The following is a 13387-nucleotide window of genomic DNA, read 5'->3' as shown; positions in this document are numbered from 1 at the left end:
CTTGGCTGGGCCAAGGTCATTTTAACACTCCCAAGGGCAAAAGTCTTGACCCTTTATTTGACTGCCTCGTACTGCGCTTGTGCTTCACGCTGGAGGGTCGTTACAGTGCAACCCCTTTGGGATTTGCTTGAGCGGTAATTCACGCTCTGCGCTTGCCTCATTTGGTTCCTCGTGGAATGCCCACAGGGTATCGTGAAGTCTTATCTTGACCACCCAGATCTCAGAGATTCTTACAATTCTGCGATATATATATATATATATATATAAATAAATATATATATATATAATATATACAGTATATATATATATATATATATATATATATATATATATATATATATATGTATATATATATATATATATATATATATATATATATATATATATATATATATATATATATATATTGTTACGGACGCGGCTTTTAGATGTTATATGGACCGAGCGGTGGTGTATTTAACCGCGTCCGAACAGTTACTCCCCGATTAAAACCCGATTTCACCCGACGTTGACCAGATCGCCCCACGGATATTCAATCGGGAAATCTCTAAAGCGATCGCAAGAGAATGAAAAAGAAGAAGAAGAATACGGAGGAAGAACAGATTTATTATACACACACAAGCAATATTTTAGAGCGACCAATATTATTTACAGCAATAGATGGAAAAGAGCAGTCACACAGTGCATTGTTAACTTAATCCCCAAGACAAACGAGTAGGACAGGACGTTCACACTCACACGGTGGATATTGCAGGAAGGAATAGCTGAGGTGGACGCGTGGAGGAAGGCAAGGTCGGAGGCCGCAGCACCCCTCGCGGTTTTGGCGGGAAAACCTCCGTCGCGTATCCGCGGCCGTCACGCGCTGGCTCGGCACACCTGCTCCTCTTCCTGGGGTGGAGCCGTCTCCCTCCGTTCAGCGCGTCTCTCCAACGACAGGGGGGTATTGCAGGCAGGCAGGTAGGTAGGTAGGGCTTGCGGTGGATTGCGCTCCTCTTCCAGGTCATCCCCCAGCGTATCTCTCAAGGCCTCTCCTTGGTGCAGCCTCGTTGCTCCTCTCCAGTCATCTCGACTCTGGACTCCCATCTGCACTGGTAAAGCAGTCCCCTGCAGTCGCTTTTATCACCTCCAGCGAAATCAAGCCGCCGACTCCGAGGGCGCGCCTACCGGGTCACTCACCGCGGTGTTGATTGGCTGTTAGGGCTGGTTCACTCCTTGCTTCTTATGACGAGGTGGAGACACGCCTTTCTTCCCCAACCTTACCTCGTGGCCAATGGTGGTTTGAAGAAAACCAGCCAAAATGCAGAAGGCAATTGGAAGGGAGGTTTTGGGGAAACTGGAAGGGCCTATGCTTATTTTGTTTGATACAATGCAAAGTCAATCTAGTGGAAAACACATACTTAGCCTACATGGAATAAGGAAATACACTATTTAAAAGATATATCGTGACCTGCGTGTATGTTCTATGAAATTAATTAGGAGGACGGCTGCGACCATTATTTACATTACCAGGATGTTACCATACCAAAACCATACTCTTCACATCCGTTACCCTTTCTCCAAAATTGTTACACTCCTCAAAACCCGTTACACTTCTCAAAACCCGTTACACTTCTCAAAATCGTTACACTGCACCCTCCTTTCTTCAGGCACGTCCTCGGGCCTACTAGACTTAACTGAGTGTGACATGTAGGTGTAATTCCCTCTACAATTAACCTGACCCTGAGTGTGACAATTTTAAAACACAAATAAGTATGTCCCCCTATTGCATTGCATCCTGTCTAACAGACTCAAGCCCACAGCTAACCGAATTACGGGATTATTTTCAAACTATACATTTACGGTGGGGAGCATTATTTACAATGACGTGATTTCTTATTTACAACGCAACCCAGGACCTGTGTTTTTTTTTTTTTTTCTTTTTCTTTTTAGGGAACAAGAAAAAGAAATTCCTGTTGGGAGGGAGGAGACAGCACGCATTGCATCGATGCACCAGTACCAATACCACCAAAGCACCCAAAAGCACCCAAACACCACAAAGCACCCAAAAACACCATCCGGTGCGGTTACCATGGTTCATAATAAACACAACAAAACAACTGGTGGTGGTCTTCTCCTTCTCTGCTGGGCCGATGTTCTTCCCGACGTCTTCTGGCTTCATGCGGCCTATTTGGACATACTAAAAAAAGCACAACTTGTGTCCATTTTTATTTAGGGCCTCAGGGGCCAACTAAGGGTGGTCCACCTGTTTGGCATAGGTGCCACCTTACCGAGGTCCGCAAGCAAGATTCCCTGGCCACTATGGCCGGTCTCCAACAGAGGTGCTCTGCCCCAGAACCTGGGGTCCATCAAGTGGTACTTGGCCGCCGAACAGCGGTCCATAAAGTGGTACATCAACGCAATGCGTGCTGGTTCTGGGAATCTCGGGCGCACAATGGCCACCTCACGCACGCTCCCCTCGGCACCCAATGGCGCACAGGTCATGTGGGAGACAAAAGAAAGACAATTGAACGAGGGGTAAGGTCACAAGGGTACACGTCAAACAAGGCAATGCAAGGTGAAATGCGTACGGAGGCCGAAGTGAGAAAGCTCGTCCCTACCGTACGTCACCCCCCTGTCACCTACACTACCCTTGCTCTTACCCCATATTTACAAAATCTACCCATTTACAAATTCGTCACTACTGTCACGTCTTCCCCATATTTCCCTTATACCAAATTCGTCACCACAATCCCTCTACTTCAAAATTTGCCATCATCAAATTCATCATCAATCCTCATAAGGAGGCAGAGATGGAACATCAAAGCACAATGTCACACCCACGTCATGATGCGTCTCACAATCCAAACATTTGCATCATAAAAAATAATCAAAACATGGCATGGTGTGGAGTACCTGTCACCTCAGGTGAGTGGATGCAGATGGTGTGAGGAGATCCTTCATCCTAACTATCCTCTAAATGACTTTAACACACTTTACACTACCCGGGGTCTTTCCCTGCCAATCCATTGGCCAACTTACACTATGGGTTCTAATAACCAATTCCCATTGGCCAAACTGTGGTGCTCCTCAATTTTGGGGTCTCACTCCCCCGATTCATCTCCCGGTGCTCTAGCACAATTTCTGGGCTGCGACGTGTACCTCTCCCAACAGGTCTACCCACCTGCACACCTCCACCACTGTAGTTGCCACCCGAGCTTACCTAGCTCCTCACCCTAACCTATCTAACTGGGGGCAGCCCCTCTCCTGGCTCTGTCACCCCTTGGTGCCCTCTGGCACTGGGCTACCCGGGTCCGTCCTCCGGATCCTCGGGCCCCATCCACACAACTACTACCGGCTCCCAGAGCCCACCTGCGGCCTCACCTGGCCGACATCCTTACAGTGGTGGAGTGCCCAAACCAACTACACACACTAACAGGCTACACGCCCAGCCATTTCCACAACACCAACGCACCCATCCACATACCATTCTGTCACCCGCACCACAGATGCCAATATCCAACCACAATTTACCTGTACCCTCTACCTAACACTTCACTACCCGCCCCGGGTATCCGTGATGGGGGTCCACTCTTCCCCCATTCACACCTTCGCACCATCCACTCCACTCCACAATTTCCACCATTCTCACTCCACGACCATCCATTTCACTACTCCATACCATTTATTCCATACAGCCACATACACCTGTTCTTCATTCACCTGTCGTTGCACACCTGTGCAATCATACCTGGTGCCACCTGCACCCTCCTTTCTTCCTGGACCATTTGGTCAACACAACACGCAATCACCACTACTCCCTCATACACTGCTCCACACACCTGTTCAGTTGCACACCTGTGCAATCACACCTGTTCCATTCTCCCACACACGGCATCATCTCAGCTAACTCCTCCCCTCTGAAACTTGCGCTTCCCAGTCGTCCCTTTAAACTATTGCGCTCCCACGTCATTATCAACCACACTAACCTACCTGCGTCCCCACTACAGGTATCAGTCACTAACTAACCTTATCGTTACCTAAGGTCATCTTCGCTAGATCCCTATCATTATCCAAGCCCTCCCTGGCTCGTTTTCACTGCCATAAACCCCATAATCTATAGCGCATTTGCCCCCACCTGTGAGGGATGGTGGATTTGCCATCCCACCACATCGGGGGTCTCTCACTACCAATTTCGCTCGTCCAAATCCAACAATTCAAAAATTTTCCATTTACTGCCAATTCTATTCACTTTTCTAAATTTCGTTTCAAATCACTACTATCACTATCACCATCACCCGTCTACTTATTACATCCTCTCGGTGCGCCAATTCACATCACCCGTCTACTTATTACATCCTCTCGGTGCGCCAATTCACATCTACAGCCCGGCTTCGTACAGCCGAGCAATGAACGCGGGTCGTTTTGTGCCAGCGGCTGGATACGTCCCGCATTCGGGGCAGGGACGGGGGCTTACCCGGGCCGAGATCCCACGCATCACCTCGGCGTGGAGCCATCCAATGTCCCGATCTCGACCTGCCGGCACGTCTCCATAGAAAGTGGTCGCCATGACGACCCTTCCTATCGAGCTGCCCGCTCCGCCTTGTGGAGCCCGGACGCGGCCGCTCCACGCGAGGCCCAGCGTGGATCGCGCACGGCGGTCCTTTCGAACCCGCCGTGGCTCGGATCTCCGCTGGTTCTCGCGGCACGCGAAGCCCGGCACGCACCGAGGGCCCGATCCGGCTAAAAGTCGACCTAACCTTTAACCCGGTTACCGTCGACGCTTCACCTGCAGGCTTACATGCATACGCTACCTCTTTCTTGCTCATACATGCAGCCGTTCCCATTCTCCTCGTACCTTTTCTTTCACACCTCGGTACACTCACTCCGCTCACCGACTTGGTCACACACCTGACCACCGAACACTTTGGCACACATTCGTTGCTCGCACACCTCACCAATACACCGCTTCGCGCCCCCTCCTCGGTCACCTCCTTTGTGACAATCACAGGTGTGCTCTCACCCGCACACCCAACCACGTGTCTCACTACCAATTCCAGCGTGCATTCCCACTCACGCTCTACCATTCCAGGTGTGCATCCTTCCATCCCAGGTGTACATCCTCGCTCACCTATCACAACCAGCTCACGCTCCGTTTCACTCTCACTACTCTCACCTCCACTCTCAGTCGCGCACTCACCCTTACTCTTGACAGCATGCGCTTTCCCCATGCACCCGTCCGTTACACACCTTTCTCGCGCGTCCTCCCGCGCACACTTTTTCGTTACTTCCTCCGTAACACTCACCACACCGCGCTTCCCTGTGCTCCCTCGCACACGCGCTTTGACCAATTCACTCTTGACGGCACACTCACTCCTCGGCGTGCACTTTTTCCTCACACACCCCATGGTCGGACATTCTCGCACACCCCTTTTTTCGCACACCTGACCTGTCACACACTTCACCAACGGCCTTTCACGAACACCCGGATCCAAACCAATCCCCAAGCCGACTGAATCTCCCCTCACATCATGTACATTGCCACTCACCTCCGTACCTCGTCGCACCTTCTCTGCCACCTGCAAACTTTTTATTTGGTTAGTGAGCACCGCATCATGATTTGAACACAGACCTTGTACACATTCCATCACCTCCTCCCGGATTTCTCTCTTAGTTTCTGTCCGTCCCTTCTTAATTTCACTCACCTCTTCTCCCACTTCCTCTAATTTTTGTTTAACCTCTTTTATTTCCCGGTGCGTCTCCTCAAGTTCGTCCTCCAAGGCTACCGTGACCGTTTCTACGTGCGTCCTTACCTCCCGGTCCTTCGTCTCCATTGCTTCTGTCACCTCTTCCACCCTCATTGTCAGTTCCTCCCGTACCATCTGACATTGCCTCTGCGTCGCTATTAATTCGTTTTTAATTTCTTTTTGTGTCGCCTTTAACCCTCCTAGTACCGCCGTGTTCTTTTGAACCTGCTCCACTAACTTAGTTTGTCCCTCTGTCAGCTGCTCCACCTCCTCCGTCAGATCTTCTATTCCCCCTTGTAACTTTGCCGTATTATTTCTCACCTCTTTCTCGATACGCTTTTCGCCTCGCTTTACCTCCTCGCGTAGCCCCGAGACCTCCTCACTCACCCCTCGTCGTATTTCCTCCATCTGGTTCCCCATCTGTTCGATTTCCCGGGCGGATTGTTCCCCTATTTCCCGCAATTTGTCCTCCATCCTATTTTCTAACCCCATTAACCCATTTTTCACCCCCTCTAACTGATTCTCTTGAGCGGCCATTCTGTTTTCTACCCCCATTAACCCATTTTTCACCCCTTCTATCCCATTGTCTAATCCCTCAAATTTCTTGTCTAACTCCTTAAAATTATTGTCTAACCCCTCAAATTTCTTGTCTAACACCTTACCGGTACCCCTCGCTTCGTCCCTCATTACCCCCATTTGGTTTCCCATTTGTCCCATTTTGGCTTCTAGCCTGTCCATAAGGGCCCCCATTTTTCTGCTTTCCATTTTCTCACTATCGTTATTTTTCTGCATTTCCACCATGAATTGGGTCATGAAGGCTTGCATTTGGGTCGCGCTCATTGGTTCCGCGACCGTGGCCTCCTCAACCACGTGCGCGAGGGCGCCATTTTGTGCGTCTGAAACCTCCGCAACCACATTGCCATTTTTCTCCTCCTCCCTTTCCTCCACATACATTTCCCCGAGGTCCTGGGTCGATTCCACCCTGTCTATCTCTCCCACCGACATCCGATCGCCTTGATTGTCCATGGCGCGATCTCCAACTTCGGGTTTTGCTTTATAAAACAAAATAAATTTCGGCAGCTTGTAATTTTGAGCGCGTTAAGCGCGCTTCGGGTCCGATCTCCCTCCTCGACACCAATTGTTACTCTAATAGTACAATTGGTGTTCCAAAATTTGGGCCTAACAAATTTAGTCCCAGGTTCGAATCCAACTCCTCGACACCAATTGTTACGGTACTAACACAATTGGTGTCCAAAATTTGGGCTAAATAAATTTAGTCCCAGGTTCGAATCCCATCTCCTGACTACCAATTGTTACGGACGCGGCTTTTAGATGTTATATGGACCGAGCGGTGGTGTATTTAACCGCGTCCGAACAGTTACTCCCCGATTAAAACCCGATTTCACCCGACGTTGACCAGATCGCCCCACGGATATTCAATCGGGAAATCTCTAAAGCGATCGCAAGAGAATGAAAAAGAAGAAGAAGAATACGGAGGAAGAACAGATTTATTATACACACACAAGCAATATTTTAGAGCGACCAATATTATTTACAGCAATAGATGGAAAAGAGCAGTCACACAGTGCATTGTTAACTTATTCTATTTCATTTACTTAATCCCCAAGACAAACGAGTAGGACAGGACGTTCACACTCACACGGTGGATATTGCAGGAAGGAATAGCTGAGGTGGACGCGTGGAGGAAGGCAAGGTCGGAGGCCGCAGCACCCCTCGCGGTTTTGGCGGGAAAACCTCCGTCGCGTATCCGCGGCCGTCACGCGCTGGCTCGGCACACCTGCTCCTCTTCCTGGGGTGGAGCCGTCTCCCTCCGTTCAGCGCGTCTCTCCAACGACAGGGGGGTATTGCAGGCAGGCAGGTAGGTAGGTAGGTAGGGCTTGCGGTGGATTGCGCTCCTCTTCCAGGTCATCCCCCAGCATATCTCTCAAGGCCTCTCCTTGGTGCAGCCTCGTTGCTCCTCTCCAGTCATCTCGACTCTGGACTCCCATCTGCACTGGTAAAGCAGTCCCCTGCAGTCGCTTTTATCACCTCCAGCGAAATCAAGCCGCCGACTCCGAGGGCGCGCCTACCGGGTCACTCACCGCGGTGTTGATTGGCTGTTAGGGCTGGTTCACTCCTTGCTTCTTATGACGAGGTGGAGACACGCCTTTCTTCCCCAACCTTACCTCGTGGCCAATGGTGGTTTGAAGAAAACCAGCCAAAATGCAGAAGGCAATTGGAAGGGAGGTTTTGGGGAAACTGGAAGGGCCTATGCTTATTTTGTTTGATACAATGCAAAGTCAATCTAGTGGAAAACACATACTTAGCCTACATGGAATAAGGAAATACACTATTTAAAAGATATATCGTGACCTGCGTGTATGTTCTATGAAATTAATTAGGAGGACGGCTGCGACCATTATTTACATTACCAGGATGTTACCATACCAAAACCATACTCTTCACATCCGTTACCCTTTCTCCAAAATTGTTACACTCCTCAAAACCCGTTACACTTCTCAAAACCCGTTACACTTCTCAAAATCGTTACAATATATATATATATATATATATATATATATATACGTAGTGTGTTCAAAAAGTATCCGACCTTTATTTTTCGTGCGTAAAAAAAAAGAAGCTAGGGAGGCGTTGATTGGTGCACGTATGTAGGCGATCCTAATACGCACGCGTGAATTTTTTCCCACCTGCAGAAGCTGTCATTCGACGGCAGACCGCCGATGAGTGAGGACATGTAAGTGAGCGCCGTCGGATTTTCGTTTTTGACAAAATGACGGAAAAACTTGAACAACGCTACTGCATCAAATTTTGTGTAAAGCTTGGCGATTCCCAAGTGGAAACGATCCGCAAGATTCAACACCGTTCATTCCATTATGAAGGAGGATTTGGGCTTCAGGAGAATCTCAGCGAAGTTCGTACCAAAGCTGCTAACGATTGAGCAGAAGCAACTCCGTTTGGAGATCGCACAGGACATGCTGGAGACTGTGAACAGCGATCCCATAAACCCAGGACTCATCGCCAGTGATCACTGTGTTGAGGAAGCTGGGATCGCTGTTCACAGTCTCCAGCATGTCCTGTGCGATCTCCAAACGGAGTTGCTTCTGCTCAATCGTTAGCAGCTTTGGTACGAACTTCGCTGAGATTCTCCTGAAGCCCAAATCCTCCTTCATAATGGAATGAACGGTGTTGAATCTTGCGGATCGTTTCCACTTGGGAATCGCCAAGCTTTACACAAAATTTGATGCAGTAGCGTTGTTCAAGTTTTTCCGTCATTTTGTCAAAAACGAAAATCCGACGGCGCTCACTTACATGTCCTCACTCATCGGCGGTCTGCCGTCGAATGACAGCTTCTGCAGGTGGGAAAAAATTCACGCGTGCGCATTAGGATCGTCTACATACGTGCACCAATCACCGCCTCCCTAGCTTCTTCTTTTTTACGCACGAAAAATAAAGGTCGGATACTTTTTGAATATATACACATACATAGAGTGTGGCCCCGTTATAACGCGATCGTTGAGGTCCATAAAATGTCATCACGAAAAAAGCGGGGTCGCGCTAAATCCGGGTTCAATAAAATCAGCGTTCAAACTGACCCAATGTTGACCTAACATCCTAAAACATCCGAAAACATCCTAAAATAACAAATTAAAACATTCAAGAATATTATCAATCATCATTTACAGCTTATTTCTTTAAAAAGTGATCGAGTGTTCCTTGCTTGGCCGTAGCATGTCACTGGCTGCGAGCGAAATCTAGAATGCTTCTGAGCTGGAGGATTTTTATGTGGTCCACCTCCTGGGTCTCCAGCCAACGTAGGCTAGCCTCGGTGTTCAATGGCTTCAGACACTTTTGAGGGTGGGGGTGGAGGCTCTCTTTGGCTGTCAGGCATTTGGCTTTTAGTCCTGCTTCTTCTTCAACTTTGCAAAGGGACGCACCTAACTTTTCTTCTTGAGATTTCCAGCCACGAAGTGTTGATTCCGGTATCCCAAGGTCTCGTGCAACTTGAGTTTGACTTTTAGTCTTGATCGCGTCAAGTGCATGAAGCTTATCTTTCACAGAAAAAGATTTTCTTTTTCTAGCAGTTTGTTCCATTTCCGGAAAGATGTTCCGGAAAGCACGAAAAAAAAAGGTCCAATGACTCATCGCGTTATATCCGAATTCGCGTTAAATCGGGGCGCGTAAAATCGGGGTTTCACTGTATATATTCGCTCACTGTATGTATGTATGTATGTATGTATGTATGTGTGTATATATATATATATATATATATATATATATATATATATATATATATATATATATATATATACAGTGAAACCTTGACTTATGAGTTTAATTCGTTCTGTGACCGAGCTCGTAACTCAATTTGCTCGTTTCTCAAATTAAATTTCCCCATTAAAATGAATTGAAATGCTATTAATCCGTTCCAGCCCGCCAAAAACCACACCAATGTTTTTTGAAATATATATAAAAAAATATCTCGCGCTTTATATTTCACCTGTATGCAGCATACAAGTTGGCAGGATGGCCTGGACTGGAGGTACGCACACTTGACTCTAAACTGTCCAGCCTGGGTTTGAATCCCGACCCAGCTATAACCTGTCATGTCGGTGTTTCACAGGCAGGGTGATTCATCAATGTGTGTACCGCTAAACTGGGCGCCCCGTTTGCGTCCCATTAGTTGTTGGATGTTAAGGATCTCACCGTGTTTTCCACAAAAAGAAGGCGAGCTATCGCCGGCACTCTGAACAAGTTGTGGCCTGGCATGCTCTTCTCCTCTGCCGTTATAATACGTCCTCCTCGGCATCTTTTTCCAGAAGAGCCCTGTCTCGTCACAGTTGAAGATTTGCTGGGGGATGTATCCTTCGGCTTCTATCAGTTCGGCAAAAGTTATAATAAAATCTTCAGCTGCCTTCACATCCGAGCTTGCTGCCTCACCATGCCTGACGACGGAGTGAATGCCGGTCCTCTTCTTAAAATTATCAAACCATCCCCGACTGGTTTTGAATGACTCTTCCGATGCCTCGTCCGTTGATGTTCCCGCCGTCTGCTGCACCAAATCCCCGTAAATGTCTCGTGCCTTCTCACAGATGATGCTCTCGGTCACGGTATCTCCTGCGAGCTGCTTCTCCGTCAACCACACAAACAACAACTTCTCCATCTCTTCATGGACAGAGGTCCGGAGCTTTGAAATAATCTTAACGCCCTTGATTGGCGTTATAGCCTTTATCGACTCCTTCTGCTTCAAAATCGTACATATCGTAGAAGTACTACGATTGTACTGCCTCGCCAAGTCGACAACACGCACACCTCGCTCATGTTTTTCGACGATTGCGTGTTTTATATCCAAGCTCGCTCACTCGTAACTCAGATCTCGGCTCTCATCACAAAGCAAAAAATCGACTGAGCGACGGCTCGTATCTCGGAAAACTCATAAGTTGGTGCACTCGTAAGTCAAGGTTTCACTGTATATATATATATATATATATATATATATATATATATATATACAGTATATATATATATATATATATATATATATATATATATATATATATATATATATATATATATATATATATATGTTGGAACCCATCTGTGGATCGGTCCCATCGGCCGATGGGTCTGACCCATCTGTGGATGCACGAGAAATGACAATGCAGACCCATCGGCCGATGGGTCTGCGCCATCTGCGGATGTGTTGTTCACCTTGAAGGTGAACCCATCTGTGTTTCCTATGCATCAATGGTGGATGAGTATGTTTATTTGAACCTAAAAATAAGCAATTGATGTCATAAATGTTTATAAAGCAGTCCGTGACATGTGGTTTAATCTGTTAAACATTTAAAAATCATCTCTGTTTAATTCCTACCACATGTAATTCCAATGACTGTGTACCTGATTGAAGAGCACAATTCTGTCAACACATTCCTTCAAGGTGAACAACACATCCGCAGATGGCGCAGACCCATCGGCCGATGGGACCGATCCACAGATGGGTTCCAACATATATATATATATATATATATATATATATATATATATATATATATATATATATATATATATATATATATATATATATATATATATATATAATATATACATCTCTCTTCTCTCTATAATATAAAATAAAGTTTTTGTTTGTTTGTCTGCACAAGCTAATCTCCTGAACGGTGAAAGATAGGAGGAAACCTCTAATACAAAAAATGTCCGGACGGGCCCCGGGAAGGTTATAGGCTACGTGGCGAGGCCGGTTGAGGCCGCGTCGGCCTATCTGGGCCCATTTCACAATTAAAAGCTGGGCTGAATTATAGTAGTCATTCGTCTACGGCCACGAGTAAAAGCTGAATTATAGTAGTAAATTCATTCAAAAAGAACCAAAAATGTCGGGATGGGCCCCGGGAAGGTTATACGCCAGGTGGCGAGGCCGGTCGAGGCCTCGTCGGCCGAACTGGGCCCATTTCACAATTAAAAGCTGAGCTGAATTATAATAGTCATTCTTCTACGGCCGCGAGTAAAAGCTGAATTATAGTAGTAAATGCATTCAAAAATAACCCGGGCAACGCCGGGTGCTTTCAGCTAGTATGTATATATATATATTATATATAAATAAATATATATATATATATATAAATAAATATATATATATATAATTTTTTTTATAAATAAATAAATAAATATATATATATTATAGCCAGCGAAGCCGGTGTTGTGAACAAACGCGTACGTATTATGTTGAAAACCAGATTATGCTGGATCCCTTGAGAATTTCGAAGCTTTGACGCACCAAATCGCTCAATGGAGGCCGCCATCTTGTGGATGCGGAAGTATGCATAACAAATTGAAAAAAGTTCAATAGGAGTTTGTTTCACCCGTCTTTTTTTGATTCACAATCTTATGCACCTCTAATTTGTAATTAAAATACTTTAAGACCAACCTCGGCCTGCACGGGCCTGGTTATCTTCAACGAAAATCGTCACCAAACACCGGAACCAATGAGATTCGAGCATTTGAAAAAATATTTCAAAAACCAAATCACTCAATGGAGGCCGCCATCTTCCGGATGCAGAAGTATGCATACAAAAATTTCGAAAAAGTTCAATAGGAGTTTGTTTCACCCGTCTTTTTTTGATTCACAATCTTATGCACCTCTAATTTGTAATTAAAATACTTTAGGACCAACCTCGTCCCCGGGCCCACACGGGCCCTGGTTATCTTCAACGAAAATCGTCACCAATTACCGGAACCAATGAGATTCGAGCATTTGAAAAAATATTTCAAAAAAGTTCATTACCATTTCGGTAATACCATTTCGGTAATTTCGGTAATTTTCGGCTGAAAACGGCGTCAAATATTCTAAAATTGACGAATTGTTTTTTAGAAATCTCGCGGCCGTCGGGCATCGTTTTTCACGGCCGAAAATATCCGAAGTTGAGACGGAATTCACCGAATTAATCAAGAAGGAAATTTTATAAATTTTAATCTCATCCAGAATGCAAATGGTGTCATTTTGAACGAGGTACGGTACCTTCTACACCTACCTACTACCAACTACCTAACCTACTGATGCCATAGCGATGGGTAAAATAGTGGCAAGAGGCTTTGGCTTCGCTGGCTCATTGCGGCTTTGCAGTCAGGTA

Source organism: Myxine glutinosa, chromosome 10 (genome assembly GCF_964187855.1).
Source record: "Myxine glutinosa chromosome 10, kmMyxGlut1.1, whole genome shotgun sequence".
In the NCBI taxonomy this organism is placed as follows: Eukaryota; Metazoa; Chordata; class Myxini; order Myxiniformes; family Myxinidae; genus Myxine; species Myxine glutinosa.
The sequence above is the reverse complement of the archived record's forward strand: the minus strand, read 5'-3'. Positions refer to the sequence as shown.